Raw genomic sequence first — 16,296 nt, forward strand, 5'->3', positions numbered from 1 at the left:
AAGAAAGGGAAGAACCGAGAGAGAAGAAAGTGGGAAAGAAGAGAGAATGAAGGAAACAAGAGAGAAATCGAGTTGTGTGTTGTTAGAGAAGAGGAACTAAGTTTGAGGCTACCTTTTTTGGTTGTTTGTAAGTCTTTCTTAATCACTTCCTTGTAGCCACCATACCACCGCCACCCCTTTAGTTGTTGTTGTAGTGAGTTCATTGTCCAGACTATATGCGTTGGTTAAGTGAAAGCTTTGTTAAATGAAAGCTCAACCCTAATCATTAAGCTTATGATTTTATGTACTTAGATACATGTAACACCCAAAATCAGAAAGGTTAAGAAAGGAAAGGAAAACCATAAGTTAAAGGGGGGTCGACTCGTCGAGTCCAGGGAGGAACTCGGCGAGTCGGAGCGGGATCCGGGTGTAGAGTAAGTGGCCGACTCGGCGAGTCGGCAAGTGGACTCGGCAAGTCTAGTCTAGGTTGGGAAACCCAAATTCCGAGACTTGGTACCCTATTTAAGCATCTCATTCTCTTCCCTAGGGCTCATTTACGGCCCCTATAGTCCAGAACCCGAAACCCTAGCCATCCAATCTCATTCTTGAGCTAGTTTCTTGCCTTGTGAGTGAATTGCAAGCTTTGAAGAAGTAGAAGAAGGAAAAGGAGTTGGGAGGTCCAAGAAGAAGCTTGTTGGTCCAGGATTAGCTCCTCAACCTCATCATTTTCTGGTAATAAAGCTCTCATCTTGATTATTGTACTTCTAGATCTAGTTTGCCCCCAAATGGATGGTTTTGAGCTCAAAAACCATAGATTCGTAATGATGAAGCAATTGTATCGGTCCATATTGTAGATCTAGACATCCTTGAGCTCCAGGAGCTCAATAGGGACATCTTTTGGTAGCCATGACCTTGTTCTAGCCAAATAGCCTCCTTAATAGTTAAGTTTTAGTGTTTTGGCTTCACTACATCAAAGACACACGTAAAGTTAGCAACTTTACGTGTTCAGATAGTCTTAGAAAACCAGATCTATTGTTTGGAGCAAAGGAGAAGCTCTGTGACTCGAAATTATGGGAATGCACGTATGGACTCGGCGAGTCTGGGAGATGACTCGGCAAGTCGGGCTAGATATCAGGCTTGAGTTGCGTAGTAACTCGGCGAGTCACATGGGTAGACTCGGCGAGTTGGATGAAGACAGGCAGGAACTCGACGAGTTGGAAGAACAACTCGGTGAGTCTGTTCTTGGACTCGGCGAGTCAAGTCGCGAAACCCCAAACCCTTCGAGTTAAGACTCGGATCAGTGAGTGGAGTGGGGACTCAGTGAGTTGGACAGGGCAGAACTCGGAAATCAGTAGACTCGGCGAGTCAAGGGCTGACTCGGTGAGTCGAGTCGCGAATGAAAGGATCCTGAGCGTATGAACTCGGCGAGTCAGTAGGAAGACTCGACGAGTAGGGTTGACCTGGAAATTTGACTTTGACCAGGAATTTGATTTTGACTAGAGTTGAATTAGTTTGACTGTTGAAGGGCAGTTGGGACTAAGTGTTATATTTGGTATTAGTAGATCGGGGAGTCATTGGAGTAGCAGTGCGGGAGTTGTCAGATAGAGGTCAGAAGGGTATCAGCAAGGACTTCAGCAGTGCAGGTGAGTTTCCTTCCAGTAGGAATGGGTCTACAGCCACAATGCTGACCCGTTTAGTTAGCAGTAGTTCCGGGCTACAGTCCGATGCAGTAGTTCATTATGCTTGGTGTCTTTGTGATACATATGAGTTATATGTTCCGGACTATGGTCCGATGCAGTATGCAGTATATGTGTTTATATTATATGCTATGATTATGTTATGCTATGTTCAGTTAGTTCCGGACCTCGGTCCGATGCAGTAGTCAGAATGCTTGATGTCTTTGTGATTCAAGCATGTTTTGTGTTATGTGTTCTGGACACTGTTCCGATTCAGTATACAGTATAAGTATTCATGCTAGTTGATATGTGTTTATGCTATGCTATGTTCAGTCAGTTCCGGACTATAGTCTGATGCAATTAGTTCCGGACTTCGGTCCGATGCAGGGGACAAGGTCCCAGTCAGTTCCGAACTTCAGTCCGATGCAGAGGGCAAGGCCCTGGTTAGTTTCGGACTTTAGTCCGATGCAGTTTCCGGACTTCGTTCCGATGCAGTGGGCAAGGCCCAGTATGTGCTTTGTATGTTATTGTATGGTATGTAGTAGATTAGGGGAGCTCACTAAGCTTTGTGCTTACAGTTTTCAGTTTTGGTTTCAGGTATTCAGTTTTCAAAAGAGGAGCTCAGGAAGATTGCATTGCACACACCATAGTCAGCTAGCCTGGGAATGTTTTACTCTGATAATAAGATTATGTTTTGAATTGATACTCGGAAACTATGTTATGAATTATGATACAATATTTATAAATATGGTTTTAGTAATGTTTTAAACGAAAACTTTTAGTCGTGATTTTTGGGTCGTTACAAGTTGGTATCAGAGCCTTGGTCTGAGGGATTCGGATACACTTTCAGGTGTGTCTGGACTCAAACTAAGAGAACGATAAAAGGTTTTCAAAAGAAAAACATTTTCTAAAAGAATTTTTGAGAAATGAAAAGAGTTTTAGGAAGAAAAGCGAAAATAATTTTTAGAAAGAAAAGAGTTTTGATAAAGAGAAAAGGGTGTGGTGCATGCAATCATCCGAGCTCAAGTAAGTACTCCCAAATTACCCATACAAGTTTATATAATGATTATTTGTTTCAGTTTTAGTAGAACAACATGCTAGTATAGGACTAAGGATCTAGGAGGGTGCCTTATGTGCATGCTTTATGTATTTCAGCTTTATGAGAATTGCATGCTAGTATTGAGTAGACAGCAGTAGGATGGCCTGTTTAGGACATGCCTGATAGTATGAGCTTAGCATTGTATGCTAGTACAGTTTCTTGTTATGAGAATAGCTTTGCATGAGTATGTTTCCTTTATCCGAATGCTGCTTGCTTTGTGCTTTGTGGGACTCTGAGTAATGGGAGTTAGCCATTAGGTGAATACGTCACATCACATGTGGTCATGGTTGAATAATCTCAGAGTGCCGAATTTGACCCTATTACGCAGCTCTCGTATGAGTCTAACCGTTGTAGGGACGAGTCTTTTACTCGAAGGATTACCCGAGCCTCATTGCATGTGATGGTATTCAGGTGGTGGCTAATTGGCATTACAAGGAGGCCTTCAACAGCTGAGGATTGGTTTGGGTGGAGTCAGAGGTTCCCTAGGGCAAGCCTAGGAAGGTAGTAGCAGATATCAATAACAACAGAGTGACTTGGTGGAGTGGAGGTAACTCTTGAGGAAAGTACGGATAGATGTGGAAGGTAATATGGGCCCGTACTACTGAAAGCAAAGGATCTGTACTCGATTCAAGAGGGGCCGAGGCAAAACCAGGGAACTAGTGGAGTGTGTGAGAGATCCCTCAGCAACGGTGGGTATTGATTAGTAATGTGTTATGTTTCCAGCATGGTGACGTTGTGTGAGATACCAGTTAGCCGTTCAGGTACCAGGGAGGGATCTGGCTCAGGTCCTAGAGTCGGGCAGCTTGATGATCAGATGAGGGATTTCATTTCCGCAGAGATTGTGCGCAACATCATTGATCAGACTCCAGTGATTTTTGGTTCGGTTAGAGAGGCCATTGTGGAGCTTATGGACAGTCATCTTGAGGCCTTTAGGGCCGGGATAGTTTCAGGGCAGTTTGGGGCTCGTCTAGAGCCCGATTCTTATGGACTTCGGGGATCCATCAGAGAGGGGGATTCCATTTCTGACTTTTGACATCAGGGGTCAGGAGTGAGTAGGGCACCCTGTCTCCAGGAGAGACCCTTGCATGATTGGGTAGTTAATGAGGTTTCGCTAGTCATTCGCGAGGAGTTACCTAACATCATTGAGCGGGTCACTAGTCAGTTGACAGCTAAGTTCCAGTGAAACATCCCAAAAATACGACCTGAAAATTTCATTTTTAACATAACAAAAATCATAGAACTGAGTATCACATAATAAAACCATACGTTGCGTATCTCAAAACCATACTAAAATACTGTGAGAAAAATTGTGTCACAACTGTATCAAAACATATCTAAGAAACTGAATCAACTCCCAGGACAAAAATTGAAGTTGTGGTGTGTGCGATGCCATCATCCCGAGCTCTTCCTTTTACTTGCGGAACTACCTGAAACCAAAACTGAAACCGTAAGCACGAAGCTTAGTGAGCTCCCCCAAACTACCACATACCACACAATAACAAATAAAGCACATACTGGGCCTTGCCCACTGCATCGGACCGAAGTCCGGAACTAGCTGCATCAAACCGAAGTCCGGAACTGTCTGCATCGGACCGAAGTCCGGAACTAACTGCATCGGACCGAAGTCCGGAACTGGCTACATCGGACCGAAGTCCGGAATTGATTGGGACCTTGTCCCCTGCATCGGACCGGAGTCCGGAACTAGCTACATCGGACCGAAATCCGGAACTGTCTGAACATAGCATAACATAAACACGTATCTGCTAACATAACACATATACTGCATCGGACTGAAGTCCGGAACACATAACACAAAACATGCTTGAATCACAAAGACATCAAGCACTCTAACTACTGCATCGGACTGAAGTCCGGAACTACTGCTAACTAAACGGGTCGGCATTGTGGCCGTAGACCCGTTCCTACAGGAAGGAAACTCACCTCGTGAACTAGCCGCTGAGTGTATGGCTCTTGAAGCTATCTGCTGCTGCTCCGGTATCTCCCCGACTACAATTCCATAAACACACTCAATCAAATACTAATAACTGAATTGGGGTAAAATGACTCTTTTACCCCTGGTCAAAGTCAACTCTCCCGGTTAAGGTTAACCTACAGTTGACCTGACTCGCCGAGTTGGGCTGCCAACTCGCCGAGTCTCTATTCTCACTTCTCAACACTACTCGCGGCTACTCGTCGAGTATGGCATCAACTCGACGAGTTCCCTTTCGATTCTAGAACTCAGGCTATCTGCATCCGACTCGCCGAGTCGTATGAACAACTCGACGAGTTGTTCTTGAGCTAAGAAGATTGCTTTGGACTCGCCGAGTTGTATGAACAACTCGTCGAGTCCCTCCATTACTGAGTCTGACCTCCAACTCACTGAGTCCACTCTACTACTCACTGGTCCCCACTCGGCATCACTCAAAAGGGGAAAAATTGGGGACTCGCGACTCGACTTGCCGAGTCGCATGCATGCAGCTACTCTAAACTCGATTCTGCTTGAATCCAGCGCATAAAACTTATAGATCTAGGCTCCCTAAGCTCAATTAACACGTAAAGGTTCTATCTTTACGTGCCCATATGCACCCATGAATATTAGAGGCTCAAAAAGCATAATAAAGGCTAGATCTAGGGTTCTCAAGCAAAGAAACTTCGAAAAGGCACTAGATCAGGGCTCTAACACTCCTAAATGAACAGATCTAGGGATATCTCGACCCAACAAGGCATCCATACAACTATAAAGCTTGAAAAATACATTAAACTAGCCTTAGAGGTGTTCTAATGGAGGTTTTAAGCACAAAACAGGATAATTCTGAGACATACCTCAATGAACTCTGACTTTGGCCTTGGATCTTTGCTCTACTCTTCCTCTTTTTGGTCCTTTCTTCTTTTTCTTCTTTAATCCTTCAAGAATCCACACAAAAACACTTAGATCATACAAGGAATGGTTTAGGGTTTCTCACAAGATCTCTGAGGGTGAAGGAGGCGAGTTTGGGGCACATAACATTGCTTAAATAGTGAGCAAACCCGGGGATTTAGGGTTTCTTCCTGGCATGCGGACTCGCTGAGTCCCAAATATGGACTCACCGAGTCGCCGACTTACACGTGCTCGAAATCCCATCCCTATTCGACGATTCGGGCTATAGACTCGCCAAGTCCCTCTTGAAAACTTCTAAATAAATACCATGGAAGCAACATACCAGAGACGGGTCGTTACAATTCTCCCCCACTTGACTCAGACTTCGTCCTCGAAGTCTGATACGGCTGAATCTACAAATAACTCCGGGTAGTGCTCTCTCATCTCCTCCTCAGCCTCCCACGTCCACTCAGACCCCTTCTGATGCTGCCACTGCACCTTCACTAACTGAATTACCTTGTTCCTCAAGGTCTTTGTCTTCCGGTCCAGAATCGCGACCGGCCTCTCAATATAATTCAGGCTGCTATCATCCTGAATATCTTCTAAGGGAACAACTGCTGACTCATCCACCAAAGACTTCCTCAACATGGAAAGTGTAGGGCAATGTGAACCTGGGGCCCAACTTGCCCCTCTTCCGAAACCCTGAAAGGACCAATGAACCTGGGGCCCAACTTGCCCCTCTTCCGAAACCTGATGACACCCTTCCAAGGTGAGACCTTCAGAAGGACCATATCGCCCACCCGGAACTCCAAGTCTGAACGCCTCCTCTCGGCGTAGCTCTTCTGTCGACTCTGCGCAGTCTGCATTCTACTACGAACTTGCTGAATCAACTCGGTCGTCTTGAGCACCACCTCTATGCTCCCAATGACTCGCTGACCGACCTCGCCCCAACAAATCGGGGTCCTGCACTTCCTCCCATAAAGCATATCAAAGGGAGGTCGATCAGTGCTCGCATGATAACTTTTGTTATACGGAAATTCCGCTAACGGAAGTTACGTATCCCAACTGCGACCGAAGTCTAGGACACATGCCCGGAGCATGTCCTCGAGAGTCTGAATCGTCCTCTCGCTCTGCCCGTCCGTCTGAGGGTGGAAAACAGTGCTGAAATGGAGACGAGTACCCATCTCGTTGTGAAACCGCTTCCAGAATCTGGATGTAAAACGGACATCTCGGTCTGACACCACCGATACCGGCACTCCATGACGTGCCACTACCTCCCGCACATAGATATCGGCTAACTTTTCTGCCGATATGCTCTCCTGGATCGGTATGAAATGCGCACTCTTCGTCAACCGATCCACTATTACCCAAATCGAATCTACCCCACGTGCGGTCCTGGGAAGCTTGGTGATAAATTCCATGGTGATGTCCTCCCATTTCCACACGGGAATGTCTAACGGCTGGATCTTGCCGTGAGGCCTCTGGTGTTCTGCCTTGACCTTCCTGCAGGTCAGGCACCTCTCTACATACCAGGCGACATCCCGCTTCATGCAGGGCCACCAGTAATCGGGTCGAAGATCTCTATACATCTTCGTCGCCCCTGGGTGGATAGAAAATCGAGACTTATGAGCCTCGTCCATCAACACCTGCCGTACTCCGCCCCAGTACGGTATCCACACTCTCCCATGAAGGGTCAACAACCCCCGACTATCATAATCAAACGAAGCTACTCGGCCCACTATCCTCTCACACTTCTGCCTCTCCTCCTTGAGGCCCTCAACCTGAGCGTCCCTGATCCGTTCCAACAACGGAGTAATCACTGTCATCCTCAGACATAAGTCTCTAATAGGGGCTTCTGTCACCTTGCGGCTTAGGGAGTCGGCCACTACGTTGGCCTTCCCTGGATGGTAAAGGATTTCACAATCATAATCCTTCAGCACATCCAACCACCTCCTCTGTCTCATGTTTAGATTCGGCTGATCCATAAGGTACCTCAAACTCTTGTGATCCGTGTAGATGGTACAACGAACCCCATAAAGGTAATGTCTCCAAATCTTGAGGCCAAACACAACCGCCCCCAGCTCTAAATCATGGGTAGGATAGTTAGCCTCGTGAGGCTTCAACTGTCTCGAGGCGTAAGCTATCACATGGCCTCGCTGCATCAATACTGCTCCCATACCTGTGATTGAGGCATCACAGTAGACTACAAAATCCTCTACTCCCTCTGACAGGGTAAGGATCGGAGCCTCGCACAACCTCCGCATGAGGGTCTCAAATGTTGCCTGTTGCTCAGGCCCCCAACGAAACAGCACCGACTTCTTGGTCAGTCGGGTGAGCGGCACTGCTATCTTGGAGAAATCCTGAACAAATCTCTGGTAATACCCTGCCAACCCTAGGAAGCTCCGAATCTCGGATGGAGACTTCGGGACCTCCCACCGCATCACGGCCTCTATCTTGGCCGGATCTACTAAAATACTCTTCTGGTTGACGAGGTGACCAAGGAACTGCACCTCGCGCAACCAGAACTCACACTTGGAGAACTTTGTGAAAAGTTTCTCCCTCCTCAAAACTTCTAGCACCTCCCTCAGGTGCTCTTCGTGCTGCTCCTGCGTCTTGGAATACACCAAGATATCATCTATGAATACTATCACTGACCGGTCCAGCATCGGCCTGCACACACGATTCATGAGGTCCATGAACGCGGCTGGAGCGTTGGTGAGCCCAAATGGCATCACCACAAACTCATAATGACCATACCTGGTCCTGAAAGCAATCTTCTGCACATCCTCATCTCTGAATCGCATCTGATGATACCCGGAACGTAAATCGATCTTGGAAAACCAAGACGCTCCCTGAAGCTGGTCAAACAAATCATCTATCCTCGGGAGTGGGTAACGGTTCTTCACCGTTACCTTATTCAACTCCCGGTAATCTATACACATATGGTGCGACCCGTCCTTTTTCTTCACAAACAAAATCGGAGCTCCCCAAGGCGAACTACTCGGTCTGATGAAACCTTTGTCTAGCAGCTCCTGCAACTGCGTAGACAACTCCTGCATCTCAGGGGGAGCTAACCGATACGGTGCCTTAGCTATCGGCGCCGCACCCGGAATCAGATCAATCCTGAACTCTACCTGTCTCTCTGGAGGTATTCCAGGCAAATCCTCTGGGAATACATCAGTGTAGTCTTGCACTACCAGAACATCATCTACTGCCACCTTACCCTTCTCCCGGGCATCCAAAACATAAGCTATATATCCGGCGCAACCCTGCTGAAAATAGCGCCTCGCTCTTGCGGTTGAACAAAAAGCTGGTCCACGCTGTGGCCTCTCGCCCTGAATCACTAACTCTCCCCCACTGGGAGTGCGAACCCTCACTAGCTGCAGTTCGCAATCAATCACCGCCCCATTGGGACTCAACCAATCCATGCCTACTATAACCTTATTCCCTCGCAGGGGAATAGGGACCAAGTCCACCGGAAACTGCTCGTCGAACAACTGAAGAGAACATCCTCTATGCACTCTGGCGACCCTCACGGTCCTGTCATCTGCTATCTCGACCTCTAGTGGACAATCCAGCTCCCCTGGAGCTCTACTAAATCTCTTGCTAAGCGCTAGCGATACAAACAATCGTGTAGCCCCCGAATCAAATAATATTGTAGCAGAAATGCCGTTCACAGAGAACGACCATATACAAAACATATAACCATAAGCAATAATCAATAATAATATAGTGATGAAGGGAAGATACATACCCGTCACCACATCAGGAGTCGCTCGTGCCTCCTCTACTGTCATCTGAAAAGCTCTACTCTTCGCCACTGGCGCCTCGGCTCGGCCCTGTCGGCCATCTGTAATCCTCAAAGTAGCAGGGGCAGGTGCAGCCACCTTCCCTGCTGCAGCTAAACTCGGACACTGGGACTTTTTATGTCCCCTCTGATTGCACTGAAAACAAATCAGATCTGATGCTGCAATGTCGGTAGCAGGGGCCGTACAATCCCTGCTCAAATGCCCAGTCCGACCGCACTTGTAGCAACCGGAACTCCCTGCCTTGCACACCCCATCGTGCAATCTCCCACACTTGCCACATCGACCGTGGCTCTGCTGACTCCTGGATCTGTGATCTGAAACCTTGGGCTTTTTGCCCGAACTACCTGTACCCGAAACCGCCTCCGGTTTCCTCTTCTTCTCCATCTCAAGGTCAATCTCCCTCTCCTGAGCCCTAGCAATCATGTCATCCAGCGTTTTACAGCTGGATCGACTCACAAACTGGCGGATATCGCTCCGCAACATCTCATGATAACGGACCTTCTTCATTTCCTCATCGGCTGTATACTGAGGAACGAGAAGAACCCTCTCCCTGAACTTGGCGGTGATCTCCGCCACGGTCTCTGTAGTCTGGGTGAGGTCCTGAAACTCTCTGGCTAACTGTTGCACCTCAATAACCGGTGCAAACTCCGCCTTGAACCTGGTAGAGAAATCAGCCCAGGTCATGGCATCTAGCGCTGCATCATCTCCAATGGTATGTACGACCTCTTCCCACCAATCCCGTGCCCTGTCCTTCAGAAGACAGGACGCCAATCTAACCTTGTCCCCCTCGGGACACTTGCTCGTGCGGAAAGCGTTGGCCACATCCACCAACCATCTAGTACTCGCTATGGGGTCCCGCTCCTCGTGGTAATCTGGAGCTCCACATGCCCTAAACTCCCTGAACGTAAGTGTGCGCGACCCCATCATGGCCTCCACCTCGGCACGGAAGGTGCCCAACCTCTCATCCATCAGCTCTAGGATACCCTCCTTGATCGAACCGAAGATCACAGGAGTCTGCTCCAGTATGATACGAGTAATCTCTGAAGAAAGAAACTCTCTGGTCTGCTCATCCATACGCTCGGCCCCTGAGCCTGATCCTGATCCCTCCCCGGCACCTGCACTGCCGTCTGCTAGCCTCGAACGCAAAACCACCATTCTGAAACACATCACGGCAACATCAGAAAACTGAAATATCTCGAACGCAAAACCACCATTCTGAAACACATCACTGCTAGCTTCCTGGTCTTGTCTCAGCCTTCCTTGATTCGAGTACGGATCCTCTGCTTTTAGTAGTACGGGCCCATACTACCTTCCACATCTATCCGTACTTTCCTCAAGAACTGCCTTGACTCCACCAAGTCACTACTACTACTACTGATCTCTACTACTCTCATCCTAGGCTTGCCCTAGGGAAATCTCTGACTCCACTCAAACTAGTCCTCAGCTGCCGAAGGCCTCCTTGTAATGCTAATTAGCCATCACCTGAATACCATCACATGTGATGAGGCTCAGATAATCCTTCGAGTAAAAGACTCGTCCCTACAACGGTTGGACTCAAACAAGAGCTGCGCAATAGGGCCAAATCCAACACTTTGATATTATTCAACCCTGATCACATGTGACGTGTCGTATTCACCTAACGGCTAACTCCCATCACCAAGAGTCCTACAAAGCACAAAGCAAGCAGCATTCGGACACATGAAACTACTCAAGCAAATCTATTCTCATAATGAGAAACTGTACTAGCATACAATGCTAAGCTCATAGTATTAGGCATAACCTAAACAGGCTATCCTACTACTGTCTACTCAATACTAGCATGAAATTCTTATCAAGCTGAAACACATAAAGCAGGCACATAAGGCATCCTCCTAGATCCTTAGTCCTATACTAGCATGCTATTCTACTGAAACTGGAACTGAAACTGGAACTAAAACTGAAACTGAAACTAATGATCATAAACTTGTATGGGTAATTTGGGAGTACTTACTTGAGCTCGGTTGATCGCATGCACCACACCCATATCTCGTTTAAAATTTCTTTTCTTTCTAAGTGCTTTTCAAAATTTCTTTCGAAAACATTTTCCTTTTGAAAATCTTTTTATCTTTCCCTTAGTTTGAGTTCAGATACACCCAGAAGTGTATCTGAATCCCTCAAACCAAGGCTCTGATACCAACTTGAAACATCCCAAAAATACGACCCGAAAATTTCATTTTTAATATAACAAAAATCATAGAACTGAGTATCACATAATAAAACCATACGTTGCGTATCTCAAAACCATACTAAAATACTGTGATAAAAACTGTGTCACAACTATATCAAAACATATCTAAGAAACTGAATCAACTCCCAGGACAAAAACTGAAGCTGTGGTGTGTGCGATGCCATCATCCCGAGCTCTTCCCTTTACTTGTGGAAGTACCTGAAACCAAAACTGAAACAGTAAGCACGAAGCTTAGTGAGCTCCCCCAAACTACCACATACCACACAATAACAAATAAAGCACATACTGGGCCTTGCCCACGGCATCGGACCGAAGTCCGGAACTAGCTGCATCGGACCGAAGTCCGGAACTGTCTGCATCGGACCGAAGTCTGGAACTAACTGCATCGGACCGAAGTCCGGAACTGGCTGCATCGGACCGAAGTCCGGAACTGACTGGGACCTCGTCCCTTGCATCGGACCGGAGTCCGGAACTAGCTGCATCGGACCAAAATCCGGAACTGTCAGAACATAGCATAACATAAACATGTATCTGCTAACATAACACATATTCTGCATCGGACTGAAGTCCGGAACACATAACACAAAACATGCTTGAATCACAAAGACATCAAGTACTCTAACTACTGCATCGGACTGAATTCCGGAACTACTGCTAACTAAACGGGCCGGCATTGTAGCCGTAGACCCGTTCCTACTGGAAGGAAACTCACCTCGTGAACTGGCTGCTAAGTGTATGGCTCTGGAAGCTATCTGCTGCTGCTCCGGTATCTCCCCTGCTACAATTCCATAAACACACTCAATCAAATACTAATAACTAAATTGGGGTAAAATGACTCTTTTACCCCTGGTCAAAGTCAACTCTCCCGGTCAAAGTCAACCTACAGTTGACCTGACTCGTCGAGTTGGACCGCCAACTCGCCGAGTCTCTATTCTCACTTCTCAACCCTACTCGCGGCTACTCGTCGAGTATGGCATCAACTCGACGAGTTCCCTTTCGATTCTAGAACTCAGGCTATCTGCATCCGACTTGCCGAGTTGTTCTTGAGCTAAGAAGATTGCCTTGGACTCGCCGAGTTGTATGAACAACTCTTCGAGTCCCTCCATTACTGAGTCTGACCTCCAACTCATTGAGTCCACTCTACTACTCACTGGTCCCCACTCGGCATCACTCAAAAGGGGAAAAATCAAGGACTCGCGACTCGACTTGCCGAGTCATTCTTCCGACTCGCCGAGTCGCATGCATGCAGCTACTCTAAACTCGATTCTGCTTGAATCCAGCGCATAAAACTTATAGATCTGGGCTCCCTAAGCTCGATTAACACGTAAAGGTTCTATCTTTACATGCCCATATGCACCCATGAAGATTAGAGGCTCAAAAAGCATAATAAAGGCTAGATCTAGGGTTCTCAAGCAAAGAAACTTCGAAAAGGCACTAGATCAGGGCTCTAACACTCCTAAATGAACAGATCTAGGGATATCTCGACCCAACAAGGCATCCATACAACTATAAAGCTTGGAAAATACATTAAACTAGCCTTAGAGGTGTTCTAATGGAGGTTTTAAGCACAAAACAGGATAATTCCGAGACATACCTCAATGAACTCTGACTTTGGCCTTGGATCTTTGCTCTACTCTTCCTCTTTTTGGTCCTTTCTTCTTTTTCTTCTTTAATCCTTCAAGAATCCACACAAAAACACTTAGATCATACAAGGAATGGTTTAGGGTTTCTCACAATCTCTCTGATGGTGAAGGAGGCGAGTTTGGGGCACATAACATTGCTTAAATAGTGAGAAAATCCGGGGATTTAGGGTTTCTTCCTGGCAGGCGGACTCGCCGAGTCCCGAATATGGACTCGCCGAGTCGCCGACTTACACGTGCTCGAAATCCTGTCCCTACTCGACGAGTCGGGCTATAGACTCGCTGAGTCCCTCTTGAAAACTTCTAAATAAATACCGTGGAAGCAACATACCAAATACGGGTCGTTACATCCAGGGACAACCAACTGTTGTTCATACGGTTGATGGAGTAGTCGGGGTCACTCGAGAGCAGGAGATTGGTTTGGATGGGTAACTCGGAAAAAGGAAGCGAGCACGTGTTGCAGGGAGATTGGGAAGAAGTGTGGAACCCTACTCAGCTGACTTGGGCGCTGGAGGTCAGGAGGACCTAGAGGTGTGTGGTAAGTGTGGAGGAACTCATGGATTTTCTTGTCACAAGTTCAGGTGTTTTAAGTGCGGGGAAAGGGGGCATGTGTATCGGGATTGTAAGCAGGATTAGAGATGTTTTCATTGTCACCGGTCAGGTCATTTCAACTCTCGTTGTCCCGTCTTGGTGGTGGAAAGAGTTCAGGGTCAGGCGCCCATCGTTCCACAGAAAGTCAAGATCGAGCTGCACTAGATCGTAGGTATGTAGTTGAACTCTTCCCTTTTGTAGTAACTCTATGGTTATGGTACTGCATTGATGTTAGTAAGCATGTATCTGTGAGTATTATATTACCTGCTTGTGATTGAGTTATATGCCATTTGCTTACCTTGGTTTTAGATTGATAGTCAGAGGTGATTCCCTAATAGAGCGGGTTATTTAGGTTGCAGTAGCTATAGCAAGATTATGTGGGACTTGGAGTGTCTCGCTAGTTCAGGAATGGGTCGTATTGGAGCTGGATTGGTTAGATCCCTAGCTATGGTATGCTTGGGCTTTTCAGCAAGATTGGTCACGGAATGGTAGAAAGGATTGTGAATTCTTTTCAAGCTTTGAGCAGTGAGGTATAGGCAGGATCAAAGTGGGGGAGAAACCTCTGAGTATACAAGGGTAAGAGCACGTAGATCTAGAATGAGTACGCGACCTCTGAGAAGGAAAGATAGTAGCACAACGATTAATGGATTGAGGAGTTCAGGGTTGGGAGTTTGAGGAACTTCCCAACAGTTAGTTCATGCGATCGAGATGGTTAGTAGCTGGTTGGGAATTTAGGTTGGAGGACCGCCTGTAGAATTCTAGTGAGTCGGAATGAAGATTTTGAGAACGGTTAGCAAGGGATGCTTTCGTGTTAGTAGTTAGTGGCAGAGACAGCATGCAGAGCATGGTAGAGCGGCGGGAGAGCCGCAACATTTTCCAGCAGCAGTCAGATAGTAGTAGAGTGTTGTAAGTCCGCGGGGGTAGCCGTAGCATCCACTAGCAGTCTGATAGTAGTCGAGTGTTGTAAGTCTGCGGGGGTAGCCGTAACATTCACTAGCAGCCAGATAGTATTAGAGAGTGTAAGCCAGCGGGTTTAGCTATAGCATTTATCAAGTGGTAGGCAACATGAGCGCGTTGTTTGGACACCGGGGAAACAGTAGTACCCACCAGTTCGGGTGCAACAGTGAGAATATGGGAATCCACGGGTTAGATTTCGAATTTCCTAAATGGTTCAGTTATGGTTAAGCCGCCGATTCGACGGTTGGATCGTCACCACAGTTATGAGATCAGGGAAGCAGTGGACCGCTGGGGTTCGTGTATGTTAAGGGCTACCGTTAGTCTGGGAGCCATCATTTTTAGACTTGGATTTGATGATGTCAGGAGGTGACGTTTGGACCTGATCGATGGATCGGGAGGTTGTTAGAGCCATAGTGTCAGGATAACTAGTGGAAATTAGTTTCAGAGAAATATTTCGTTCAGAAGACGTAGGAGCGACTAAGTGAGGAGTCCTTGGACTCCACAGTTGAGTTGGAACTCGGGGTTGCAGATAACCGACAGCTGATTGGAGACCAGGAAGGTCTTGAGATATTTTGGGAAGCAGCCATATAGCAGTTCAGTGTTTCAGGCAGTTCAGCGTTTCAGTCAGTTCAGTGTTTCAGTCAGTTCAACATTTTAGACAGTTCAATGTTTCAGACAGTTCAGTGCTTCAGGCAGTTCAGTGTTTCAGGCAGTTCAGTGTTGCAGGCAGTTCAGTTTTTTGGTTAGTTGTAGTGTGATGGCCAGTATTAGTATTTGTGTTGGAATACATGTACTGACGGTATAGTTGGTCGATTTGAAATGGCAAGTCCCTCTCAGCAGGATCGGTTGAGTCTTCTGCCAAGTATAAGTGATCTGCAAGGATAATTAGGCAGGTAGCCTTTCTTTCAGGATGGAAGGCTTGAGTTATTGGAAGTTGAGTAGTCAGATGAGAGATAAGCAGGCTGGTTCCAGCAGCATCGATTCAGTATGAGTGGTAGAGTGGGTAGAATAGTTATAGATAGTCGAGGTATCTTCAGAAGTCACTGAAAGAGACTAGGAGATTGCGATGGGGTGTAGTAACCGGTAGGAGTCCGGTAACCCAGATATGGAAACATCAGTAGGGACCAGGGTGGTCTCGGTTCATCCGGAAGGCGGATAAGGGACAACAGAGATTTTCAGTCAGTGGTAGTAATGGAAAGCAGACTATGGTAGAATTCGACTAGTTGGTTGATGGGTGCTCAATACTAAGTTATAGTAGTGAGAAGTGTCTAGTGGATACTAGCGGTAATGACCCATACTGGGAGTAGTGGATTCGATGAAGGATGGGTCCTTCATAGTGCCAGAGAAGTAGTTGGTTATGGAGCGTTGCCTTGGAAAGGCCGGAAATCGCGTAAGGAAGAAAAAGGGTGAACCCCTAGGGTGTTCAGCATAAGTGCTTGAGGAGTATCAGAAGGTTTGTCA

This window comes from Lactuca serriola, chromosome 1 (genome assembly GCF_051521515.1).
Source record: "Lactuca serriola cultivar US96UC23 chromosome 1, Lser_US96UC23_V15, whole genome shotgun sequence".
Taxonomy (NCBI): Eukaryota; Viridiplantae; Streptophyta; class Magnoliopsida; order Asterales; family Asteraceae; genus Lactuca; species Lactuca serriola.